The sequence below is a fragment of the Oncorhynchus nerka genome, linkage group LG25 (genome assembly GCF_034236695.1).
Source record: "Oncorhynchus nerka isolate Pitt River linkage group LG25, Oner_Uvic_2.0, whole genome shotgun sequence".
NCBI classification, from domain to species: Eukaryota; Metazoa; Chordata; class Actinopteri; order Salmoniformes; family Salmonidae; genus Oncorhynchus; species Oncorhynchus nerka.
Window position 1 is genome coordinate 11,796,266 of NC_088420.1, and position 12,645 is coordinate 11,808,910.

Genomic DNA, 12,645 nt, shown 5'->3' on the forward strand with positions numbered 1-12,645 from the left:
GAAACGTTCACGGTCGACCCCATGTAGAAACCCTGGGTCAGGAGAGGTTGGGGGCTGAAGGGTAGCGGTTGATGTAACGTAGAAATAGTGATCATTAATTAACCAATGTCCTTAATCTTACTTTAGCTCTGAAACGTATAGAATAGACGCAGTACAGTAGTTGCAATCTGATTTAAGAATTCATAGCGTTATTAGAGGTGCAAACCTCATTAATCAGTCCCTAGGCTATTTCAAAACCACTTTTTTTTTAAGTGTTGTCTCTGTCAATAAATGACAGCTTTTTAAACGCTCTATAAAGGGAGAGTTTGGCTGAAATACATTAGTGATGTAATAATGTTGTTTTCAAATCAGCTGTTACTGATCCCCTGCCTGAACTCCAGTTAGCATGCATGAATGACTGGTTCATCCTCTACAAGTACAAGTTAGCCTCCATCGTTTGGCCTTAGGCTCTATCCTAATCTATTATAATTGATAATGAACAATTTCAAATCTAATTATGTCAACACTTGTGTTTATTAGTCTTTAGGCTGTTGCCAACCTAAATTGATTGGCCCAGAAAACAGAATAAGGGTAGACCTGCCATGCAAGTTTGGGAGGGTCAACACTAAAAAGGACAGTCCTCCAATTTGAGTCTGTACTGTATTTGTGTAGTGAACATTTCAAGGGGCCCAGATAAAAAAAAATGCTCACATTTGAGTAATTTAGCAAACACTCTAATCCAGAGCCTTGCTCAAGTGCAGATCAACAGATAGTTGGCTCAGAGATTCAAACCAGCAAACTTTCGGTCACTGGCTCAACGCTCTTAACTGCTAGGCTACCTGCCACCCATAATGGATTGGGACCCATCTCTAGTGTACACTCTGTGACAAAGTACCAGTGTCATTCTCCCCCTCCCCTCCTCCGTTCAGTACTCTGTGTTTTAAACATGGTGTGACATGTAACACCATAAAAGGTCAAATGGGGGCTAATCAATATGAGCACTTAATAAATCGTTTGGTGTGATTTGATGGTGTTTTTTTCCCCTTCCCCATATCTTTATTCACCGTTGCCTAATTTAATCAGGCCGATAAATCTTCGAGAGCCGCACACCGCTTTTCCCCTGGTGGCGTGGAGGCTTAACATGGTACATTTCACTGGGGCTAGGGACATGTGGGTTAGTGCATGGAAGGAGAGAGGAACACTCACTTCTTGACATGGGCAATCCATGACACAGCTTTGAGTCGACTACACTGGGTGCTCTTATCGTCTCTCTCTCTCTCTCCCCTACTCTCTCTCCGACTCTCTCTCTCTCTCCTGTTTGCTGACGACACAATGTGGTAAGCCTGATCACCGACAACCATGAGACGGCCTACAGGGAGGAATGGAGGGGCGAGCACGCCCCCATCCACATCGACAGGGCTTTAATGGAGTGCTTCGAGAGCTTCAAGTTCCTCAATGTCCACATCACTAAGGACATGGTCCTCTCACACCAGCACAGTCATGAAGAAGGTTGAAAAGATTTGGCATGACTCCTCAGATGCTTAAATTGTTCTACAGTATTGGAACTGCACCGCCCTCAATCGCAAGGTGCTACCGAGGGGGTGTGTTAAGAATAAATTCTTATTTACAATGACAGCCTACTCCAGGTGACGCTGGGCCAATTGTGCACCACCGTATGGGACTCCCAATCACAGACAGATGTGATACAGCTTGGATTCAAAACATGGACTGTTTACTCACACCTCTTGCACTGAGAATCAGTGCCTTAGACCGCTGCGTCACTCGGGAGCCCGGGAGCCTACATCACTGGGGCCGAGCTCCCTGCCATCCAGGACCTCTATACCAGGCAGTGTCTAGGGAAGGCCTGGAAAATTTTAAAAGACTCCAACCACCCAAGCCAACCCATCACTCCCCAGAGGGTGACAGACAGCCCCACCACCTCTGATAGTAACACCCCATCACTCCCCAGAGGGTGACAGACAGCCCCACGACCTCTGATAGCAATGCCCCATCAATTAAAAACAAACAGACATGACAGCCGGCCCTTGAGAGGTAGCAGCAGCTCTGGCAGCTTGAGTTACTTTTGAGTTCATGTACGGCACTATTTACTCCACCTGTGATGGAGTGTTTGTCAGGCAACTCAGGGAGAAAACGAAGGCCCCATGTACAAAACTTTTTTTTTTCTCCACCAGTCGGATGTCCCCTAGGGGCTCCCCTTCCTCGACACTTACCTCTCAAATATATTCTCATCTTTTTGACAAAAACCCGCACGGCTTTCATCTTGGCAAATAGATGCACAGAGAGTTGAGAACTGTCTGGCTCTCTGCTATACAATAGCTTTGTTCCTCAGGAGGCGTACAGGGGCCACTGCTGCTAGCTTGATAGTTTTCTCACACACACATGCATACACACACAGGCCCCCATTTGGTTGAGAGAGAAAGCGAGAGAGAGAGAGAGAGAGAGAGAGGGAGATAGAGACATAGAGACAGAGACATAGAGAGAGAGAGACATAGAGATAGAGAGACATAGAGAGAGAGATAGAGACAGAGACATAGACATAGAGACATAGAGAGAGAGAGACATAGAGACATAGAGAGAGACATAGAGAGAGAGACATAGAGAGAGAGAGACAGAGATATAGAGAGAGAGAGACATAGAGATATAGAGACATAGAGAGAGAGAGACATAGAGAGAGAGACAGAGACATAGACATAGAGACATAGAGAGAGAGAGACAGAGACATAGAGAGAGACAGAGACATAGAGAGAGAGACATAGAGAGACATAGAGAGAGAGAGACAGAGACATAGAGAGAGAGACAGAGATATATATAGAGAGAGACATAGAGATATAGAGACATAGAGAGAGAGAGACAGAGAGAGAGAGAGACATAGAGAGAGAGAGTGAGCCATAGAGGCATAGAGAGAGAGAGAGAGAGAGAGAGAGGCCGAGTCAGAAACAGAAAGAGGGGAAGACAGACTGACAGCTATTAGAGCTGCTATTGCTTCTCTTATCTCCACGGCGATAGAGATCTACAAAAGCCTCGGCTAGAGATTATGAATTCATTACGTTGATACACAAGCAGCGGAATGGGTGGGGGTGGGGGGGGATCATTTGTGCCAGCTTTGCTATTAATATTACCAGTGGGTCTGTGACAGGGCACTTTATGATTGGGTGATAGTCAAGATCAATTCTCGAGATCAGACTCCTTTGTGTTGGTGTGGGAGGAGACCCTCGTATTGTTAGTGTGGGAGGAGGCCCCTCGTATTGTTAGTGTGGGAGGAGACTCCTAGTATTGTTAGTGTGGGAGGAGACCCTCTTATTGTTAGTGTGGGAGGAGACCCTCTTATTGTTAGTGTGGGAGGAGACCCTCGTATTGTTAGTGTGGGAGGAGACCCTCGTATTGTTAGTGTGGGAGGAGGCCCCTCGTATTGTTAGTGTGGGAGGAGACCCTCGTATTGTTAGTGTGGGAGGAGACCCTCGTATTGTTAGTGTGGGAGGAGACCCTCGTATTGTTAGTGTGGGAGGAGAACCCTCGTATTGTTAGTGTGGGAGGAGACCCTCTTATTGTTAGTGTGGGAGGAGACCCTCTTATTGTTAGTAGTGGAGGAGACCCTCGTATTGTTAGTGTGGGAGGAGACCCTCGTATTGTTAGTGTGGGAGGAGACCCTCGTATTAAGAGTGTGGGAGGAGACCCTCGTATTGTTAGTGTGGGAGGAGGCCCTGGTATTGTTAGTGTGGGAGGAGACCCTCGTATTGTTAGTGTGGGAGGAGACCCTGGTATTGTTAGTGTGGGAGGAGACCCTGGTATTGTTAGTGTGGGAGGAGACCCTCGTATTGTTAGTGTGGGAGGAGACCCTGGTATTGTTAGTGTGGGAGGAGACCCTGGTATTGTTAGTGTGGGAGGAGACCCTCGTATTGTTAGTGTGGGAGGAGACCCTCGTATTGTTAGTGTGGGAGGAGACCCTCGTATTGTTAGTGTGGGAGGAGGCCCCTCGTATTGTTAGTGTGGGAGGAGACTCCTAGTATTGTTAGTGTGGGAGGAGACCCTTGTATTGTTAGCGTGGGAGGAGACCCTCGTATTGTTAGTGTGGGAGGAGACCCCTCGTATTGTTAGTGTGGGAGGAGACCCTCTTATTGTTAGTGTGGGAGGAGACTCTCGTATTGTTAGTGTGGGAGGAGACCCTCGTATTGTTAGTGTGGGAGGATACCCTCGTATTGTTAGTGTGGGAGGAGACCCTCGTATTGTTAGTGTGGGAGGAGACCCTCGTATTGTTAGTGTGGGAGGAGACCCTCGTATTGTTAGTGTGGGAGAAGAACCCTCGTATTGTTAGTGTGGGAGGAGATCCCTCGTATTGTTAGTGTGGAAGAAGAACCCTCGTATTGTTAGTGTGGGAGGAGACCCTCGTATTGTTAGTGTGGGAGGAGAACCCTCGTATTGTTAGTGTGGGAGGAGACCCTCGTATTGTTAGTGTGGGAGGAGAACCCTCGTATTGTTAGTGTGGGAGAAGAACCCTCGTATTGTTAGTGTGGGAGGAGACCCTCTTATTGTTAGTGTGGGAGAAGAACCCTCGTATTGTTAGTGTGGGAGGAGACCCCTCGTATTGTTAGTGTGGGAGGAGACCCTCTTATTGTTAGTGTGGGAGGAGACCCTCTTATTGTTAGTGTGGGAGGAGACCCTCATATTGTTAGTATGGGAGGAGACCCTCTTATTGTTAGTGTGGGAGGAGACCCCTCGTATTGTTAGTGTGGGAGGAGACCCTCTTATTGTTAGTGTGGGAGGAGACCCTCTTATTGTTAGTGTGGGAGGAGACCCTCATATTGTTAGTATGGGAGGAGACCCTCTTATTGTTAGTGTGGGAGAAGAACTCTCGTATTGTTAGTGTGGGAGGAGACCCTCTTATTGTTAGTGTGGGAGGAGACCCTCTTATTGTTAGTGTGGGAGGAGACCCCTCGTATTGTTAGTGTGGGAGGAGACCCTCTTATTGTTAGTGTGGGAGGAGACCCTCTTATTGTTAGTGTGGGAGGAGACCCTCTTATTGTTAGTGTGGGAGGAGACCCCTCGTATTGTTAGTGTGGGAGGAGACCCTCTTATTGTTAGTGTGGGAGAAGAACCCTCGTATTGTTAGTGTGGGAGGAGACCCTCTTATTGTTAGTGTGGGAGGAGACCCCTCGTATTGTTAGTGTGGGAGGAGACCCTCTTATTGTTAGTGTGGGAGGAGTGCCCTCGTATTGTTAGTATGGGAGGAGACCCTCTTATTGTTAGTGTGGGAGAAGAACCCTCGAATCGTTAGTGTGGGAGGAGACTCTCTTATTGTTAGTGTGGGAGGAGACCCTCTTATTGTTAGTGTGGGAGGAGACCCTCGTATTGTTAGTGTGGGAGGAGACCCTCGTATTGTTAGTGTGGGAGGATACCCTCTTATTGTTGGGAGGAGACCCCTTGTATTGTTCAACCTGCCTCATTACTTTAACAACAAGGGGTGTGGTCTGTGTAGAGGAAATGGGACCTTCCCCCCCAGGGAATATGAGTGGAAGATAATAATCGACCATCACATTACTAGATCGCACACAGGAAGCTATTAACTGTGTGCATTTCCGTAAGCAATAACATTTCCCTCTATCTATCTTGTTCTTTCTCTCTCTCCCTCTCTGTCTCTCTCTTTCTATTTCTCTATCTCAATGACTCACCCTCTTTCTCTCCCTCTCTCACTTTCTCTTTGTCCATTCTTCACTTCAGCTTTTGGCTGAGCTCTGACTGCGTCTTCCTTATTTGGTGCGGGGGGGATATTGGACTGAGGGAGTCACAGCACTCTGTTTACACACAGGATCACTGGGTCAGCCCACTGCCGCCACTCCAGAGCAAATGCAGTGCTAATGCCACTGACACTGCCTGAGGCATTTTTGGGGTTAAACTCACACACATCCACTAACAGACTAGAGTGGGGGGCATAGAAATAGAATGAATAGAACAGGGTTGGAAGCTCTAAACCTGGAAATGTAGCTGGAAAACTCATGGGTACACTCCAACTTCTTACGTCTGATTGTGTCACTCCTATGTGACGCTCCTCCCTCAACCAATCGGTGTTCTAGGACATGGAACTCATATTCAAATTTGAATATTGAGCAACCGCCATTCAAAATATCAAAACATAGTTCTTACATTTTGATATCACTGCACTCTCGTATTACACTCCATGAAATAAGCAGAATATCTAGTTAAATTATTACAAATGTTGTGACAGTAATTTAATAGTTTGCCATTGCGAGAAAATAAAAAAAAAGTAAAAATGATATATGCAAGGACTTTGCTCTATAGTGCAGTGACTTCAACTTGATTAGATGCTTAGCTTACTGTTGTAACGTTAGCTAGCTAGTTTATTGACAGCTAGTTAGCTCTACCTTGCTTTGCTGACATAAAAAGATTGCTTTTAACTTCTTATGGATGCAGTATTGAGTAGCTTGGATGAAAGGAGCCCAGAGGTGCCCAGAGTAAACGGCCTGCTCCTCAGTCCCAGTTGCTAATATATGCATAGTATTATTAGTATTGGATATAAAACACTCTGAAGTTTCAATTGGATACCACGAAATTGGGGAGAAAAAGGGGTAAAATTAAAAATAATAATAATAATAAAAATAAAAATAAATTGTGAAGTGGTAGAAAAATGAGTTTTAATGACTCCAACCTACTGTAAGTGTATGAAAACTTCCGACTTCAACTGTATGTAATACAAATTGTAACACTTTTTATTTTAATATATTTATTTCATCATGAAATAAATATATTTGCTCTCAAGCTTAGCCTTTTGTTAACAACACTGTCATCTCAGATTTTCAAAATATGCTTTTGAACCATAGCTAAACAAGCATTTGTGTAAGAGTATTGATAGCCTAGCATAGCATTTAGCCTAGCATTCAGCATGCAACATTTTCACCATCCCCCCTGGTGAGACAAAACCGTGACTCGTCAGTGAAGAGCACTTTTTGCCAGTGCTGTCTGGTCCAGCGACGGTGGGTTTGTGCGCATATGCAACCTTGTTGCCGGTGTTGTCTGGTGAGGACCTGCCTTACAACAGGCCTACAAGCCCTCAGTTAAGCCTCTCTCAGCCTATTGAGGACAGTCTGAGCACTGATGGAGGGATTGTGCATTCCTGGTGTAACTCGGCCAGTTGTTGTTGCCATCCTTTACCAGTCCCGCAAGTTCAGATGTACCGATTCTATGCAGGTGTTAAACGTGGTCTGCCACTGCGAGGTCGATCTGCTGTCCATCCTGTCTCCCTGTAGCGCTGTCTTAGGCGTCTCACACTACGGACATTGTAATTTATTGCCCTGGCCACATCTGCAGTCCTCATGCCTCCTTGCAGCATGCCTAAGGCATGTTCACGCAGATGAGCAGGGACACTGGGCACCTTTCTTTTGGTGTTTTTCAGAGTCAGAAAGGCCTCTTAAGAGTCCTAAGTTTTCATAACTGTGAACTTAATTGCCTACTGTCTGTAAGCTGATAGTGTCTTAACAACCGTTCCACAGGTGCATGTTCATTAATTGTTTATGGTTAATTGAACAACCATGAGAAACAGTGTTTAAACCCTTTACAATGAAGATCTGTGAAGTTATTTAGATTTTTACGAATTATCTTTGAAAGACAGTGTCCTGACCTTTCTTTAGTTGCTGAGTTCATAAAAAGAGAGATTGTCCTTTTTTTCCACTTTCAATTTCACTTTCTTAGCTAGCTTCTCACATCACTAGCCACACACTCACTCCATCACACCTCAGTGCTGAGCAGCCTCAGTCTGGTCAGACAGTTTATAATGGGGCTTAATGAAAACAAAATGGCTGCCTGAGAAAGCATGGGTCAATTTGAGCAGTATTTACACTATTGCCTGTCCCTGGGAGAGAATGGATTCAGCCCATAAAGCACTGTGCTCTCAACCAGGGCTAAGGGACGCTGGCAAGCCCGAGCCGCAGACCATTCACTATGCCTGTCTCAGGATTAGTAGGCCGGGCCCTCGGGCACCACACAACTGGTCCGGCTTTATTAACAAAATGCTAGATGATTGCATCTCCAAACAAGCTTTTACTGTATAGGCTAAACCCACCATCACCAACCAATTATCTTTGTCTGTCTGTCAACTCAGGAAAAGACGTGTTAAACTGTACTGTGGTGGCCTGAGAAAGTAGTTTGTTTGTTGGTTGATGCAGTGGTAATGTTTGATTTGATGTGAAATCCAATGAGTTATGTTAATGTGAGGTTAGGAGCCGTACGAAATGGTTGTCAATTGTGAAATTAACGGTTGGATTAAATGGAATAACGTTATGAATCCTGGCTGGTTTCCAAATGGAATACCCACAACAAAAAAGCCATTAAAAAATAGACAAACAAACTAACTCGTCACGCTGCAGAATGATTACAAATATTCCCCAAACAATAGAAATTATCCTCTTTTAAAATGCAACACACTGCTTAGTCCCCGTCTTCATTACCAATGCGGGGGAACATCTTAAAAGAAAATATGCCTTTGATTCTCAAATACCCTTACATTATATATGCCAGTGTAATCAAATTCATTACCTCAAGACTCAAGGTTCATTTACATTTCTTTAAAAACAGCCGTAAATAATAGGAGCATTCATAATTGAATAATGGTAATTTATTGGCAGGGTTTTTCTTTATGCTGTGTATTATGGAGGAAGTTCATGTGTGTGGGGAACAATTTGTGCACGGAAGCAGAATGCATAGCCTACAGCGCATGGGACGGCTGGCAGGCACATTAAACAGACTGTCAAACACAGCGCCATGTTAGCACCCGCTTGAACACGGCGCAGCTGACGGACCCAAAGCTAAACGTAGGCCTTTGTTAGGCCTTTGTTTAATTGTGCTGCTAACACACACGGGCGCTCTCAGGTACTGTTATTTCACTCTGTCGACCACACTGCATCCACTCAACGATAGGTAGCTCTCCTTGTTCATTCAGGTGCACAGGCCTTAACTAATTCCCATTCAAGCAGTTAACCCCCACATTCAAACTTAAAGGACACATAGCGTGTCGGTACAACAGCATGTTGAAGGCACCACCAAGTTGTCAATAAAATAAAGAAATTACACCAAAGATTTCAGGCAAAAGTCAAGACTTGTAAATTCTTTGAGTAGTCAACACTTTAGGCTATTTTTGTGGGGAGGGGGGGGTTGTTATTCTTAATCTTCAAGTCAAATGTCTTCTACTGCCTTCATTGCAAACACACATTTTTTTTTTCACCTTTATTTAACCAGGTAGGCTAGTTGAGAACACTTTTATTTAACCAGGTAGGCTAGTTGAGAGCACCTTTATTTAACCAGGTAGGCTAGTTGAGAACAAGTTCTCATTGGCAACTGCAACCTGGCCAAGATAAAACATAGCAATTCGACACATACAACAACACAGAGTTACACATTGAATAAACAAAACTTAGTCAATAATATGGTAGGGGAAAAAAAGTCTATATACAGTGAGTGCAAATGAGGTAAGATAAGGGAGTTAAGGCAATAAATAGGCCATGGTGGCGAAGTAATTACAATATAGCAATTAAACACTGGATTGGTAGATGTACAGAAGATGAATGTGCAAGTAGAGATACTGGGGTGCAAAGGAGCAAGATAAATAAATAAATACAGTATGGGGATGAGGTAGTTGATAGATGGGCTGTTTACAGATGGGCTATGTACAGGTGCAGTGATCTGTGAACTGCTCTGACAGCTGGTGCTTAAAGCTAGTGAGGGAGATATGAGTCTCCAGCTTCAGAGATTTTCGCAGTTCGTTCCAGTCATTGGCAGTAGAGAACTGGAAGGAAAGACGACCAAAGGAGGAATTGGCCAGTGAGATACTATATACCTGCTGGAGTGCGTGCTACGAGTGGGTGCTGCTATGCTGACCAGTGAGCTGAGATAAGGCGAGGCTTTACCTAGCAGAGACTTGTAGATAACCTGTAGTCAGTGGGTTTGGCGGCGAGTATGAAGCGAGGGCCAACCAACGAGAGCGTACAGGTCGCAATGGTGGGTAGTGTATGGGGCTTTGGTGACAAAACGGATGGCACTGTGATAGACTGCATCCAGTTTGTTGAGTAGAGTGTTGGAGGCTATTTTATAGATGACATCACCGAAGTTGATGATCGGTAGGATGGTCAGTTTTATGAGGGTATGTTTGGCAGCATGAGTGAAGGATGCTTTGTTGCGATATATGAAGCCAATTCTAGATTTAATTTTGGATTGGAGATGCTTAATATGAGTCTGTAAGGAGAGTTTACAGTCTAACCAGACACCTAGGTATTTTTAGTTGTCCACGTATTCTAAGTCAGAGCTGTCCAGAGTAAAAACAAACTGACTGCATGTGCTGCAGGGAGGGGGGAATTTATTTCAAGTTTTGATTTAACCAGGCAAGTCAGTTAAGAACAAATTCTCATTTTACAATGACGGCCTACCCTTCCCATAACCCGGACGACGCTGGGCCAATTGTGCACTGCCCTATGGGACTCCCGATCACAGCCGGTTGTGATACAGCCCAGGATCATACCAGGATCTGTAGTGACGCCTCTAGGACTGAGAAGCAGTGCCTCAGACCACTGCGCCACTCAGAAGGCCATGCATTACCTAGCCCAGGGTTTCCCAAACTCGGTCCTGGCCCCTCCCCCCCTCCCCTGGGAGCACGTCTTGGTTTTTGCCCTAGCACTACATAGCTGATTCAAATAACCAACACATCATCACCCCTTGATTATTTGAATTAGCTGTGTAGTGCTAGGGATAAACCCAAAACGTGCCCCCAGGGGGTGCCCCAGGGCTGACATTGGGAAACCTTGAGCTGGGCAACCAAAAACTCGTTTGCTAAACACTTTGCTTGTTTCAGCAAGGAGCAATTAAGTTATAGAGTCCATGTTACAGCAGCAACGGACTCAACCACAAGACTGACCGGCCGTCAGTCAGTCAGCTGTTAGTTTCGCAAAAAAACAAACAAAAAAAAAACGGTTATTTTATTATATTTTAATGACGGTCTTCATTCATAAGTGTCGGTTAGACGGTTCTAGGGTAACTGTGTCAGCCCTAGCACGCACGCACGCACACACACTCACAAACACACACACATACTTGAGCCCCACGGCTTCCCCCACTGCCTCCCTTACTCTGCTCCAGCCCATTGAGGGCTACTGCTTCTCCAGAGGATCCAGATGTGGCATTCCTCTGTTCTCCACTTTCACAGTTGAACGAAGCAGGTCATTAAAGCCGTAGTATCATCTTCCTCAATATGCTGAATGCAGCTGTTAATACTGTAGATGGGGCCACTTAAGGCAGTGTCGGAGAGAATGGTCTGCTGGTGCTTGTATCAAGACACCGTCTGTCTGCCTAGCTGCTAAAGGCACAGTCGTGCTGACATGCCTTACAGACTGTGGACCTCCATTTTATTCTTATCCAACAGTATCATTCTTTCTTTGCATGCAAAAAATATCAATCTACCTAAATATGGTCAATGTAAGATCACGTGTGTAAATGTCAGATTTCCATCAATAAACATTGCAAAAAAAATATTGAAGTTGTAGTCAATGAGATTTGTCAGCAGTGAAAAACACAGGCAGCTAAGCCAGAAGGAAGAAATGCATTTCGTTACTTGGAGAGGCAGTGTCCTCCAACCTAGGAAAAGAAAACAATGAGCCCTGAGAGGAATGTGCAGGTATACAGGACTATAAAGGGGAAACGACACTCCTCAACATTAACCTGCTCTGACAAGTAGATGATGGCTTTCTCTCTGTTGGCCACAGCTGTCAATACAGATGGATGGGCTGAGCAGACAGGATAGAAATTAACCTGAGTGGTGGGACTCTGTGATAGTGTGGGGATCAGTAGACTGAAGGTTGACTAGTAGAGGTCGTTACTACTGCTAGTGCCTGTACTGCTACTGCTACTACTACTGCTGCTACTGCTACTGCTACTATTGCTGCTACTACTACTACTACTACTACTACTACTACTGCTAATACTGCTACTGCTACTACTACTACTGCTGCTACTACTGCTACTGCTACTGCTACTACTACTGCTGCTACTGCTACTGCTACTATTGCTGCTACTGCTACTACTACTACTACTACTACTACTACTACTGCTAATACTGCTACTGCTACTACTACTACTGCTACTACAACTACTACTGCTACTACTACTGCTACTACTACTACTACTACTACTACTACCGCTGCTACTACTACCGCTGCTACTACTACCGCTGCTACTACTACTACTACTGCTAATACTGCTACAACACTACTGCTACTACTACTACTACCACTGCTAATACTGCTACTGCTACTACTGCCACTGCTGCTGCCACTGCTACTACTACTGCCACTACTACCACTGCTACTACCACCGCTGCTGCTTCTACTACAACTACTACTACTACAGCTGCTACTGCTACTGCTACTACTACTACTGCTACTACTACTACTACTACTGCTACTACTACTACTACTACCACTACTGCTACTGCTGCTACTACCGCTACCACTGCTACTACCACCGCTGCTACTACTACCACCACTGCTGCCACTACCACCGCTGCTACAGCTACTACACTACTGCTACCACTACTGCTACTGCCACCATACTACACTACTGACCACTGCTACTGCACTACTTGCCACTACCGCT

General features: G+C 45.1%; 1 protein-coding gene across 3 annotated transcripts in view; it reads right to left on the reverse strand.

Annotated features, from left to right (window-relative positions):
* The window catches only part of ptprsa (protein tyrosine phosphatase receptor type Sa), a 459,556-nt gene that overhangs the window by 335,413 nt on the left and 111,498 nt on the right, over nt 1–12,645 (reverse strand). The window lies entirely within an intron of this gene.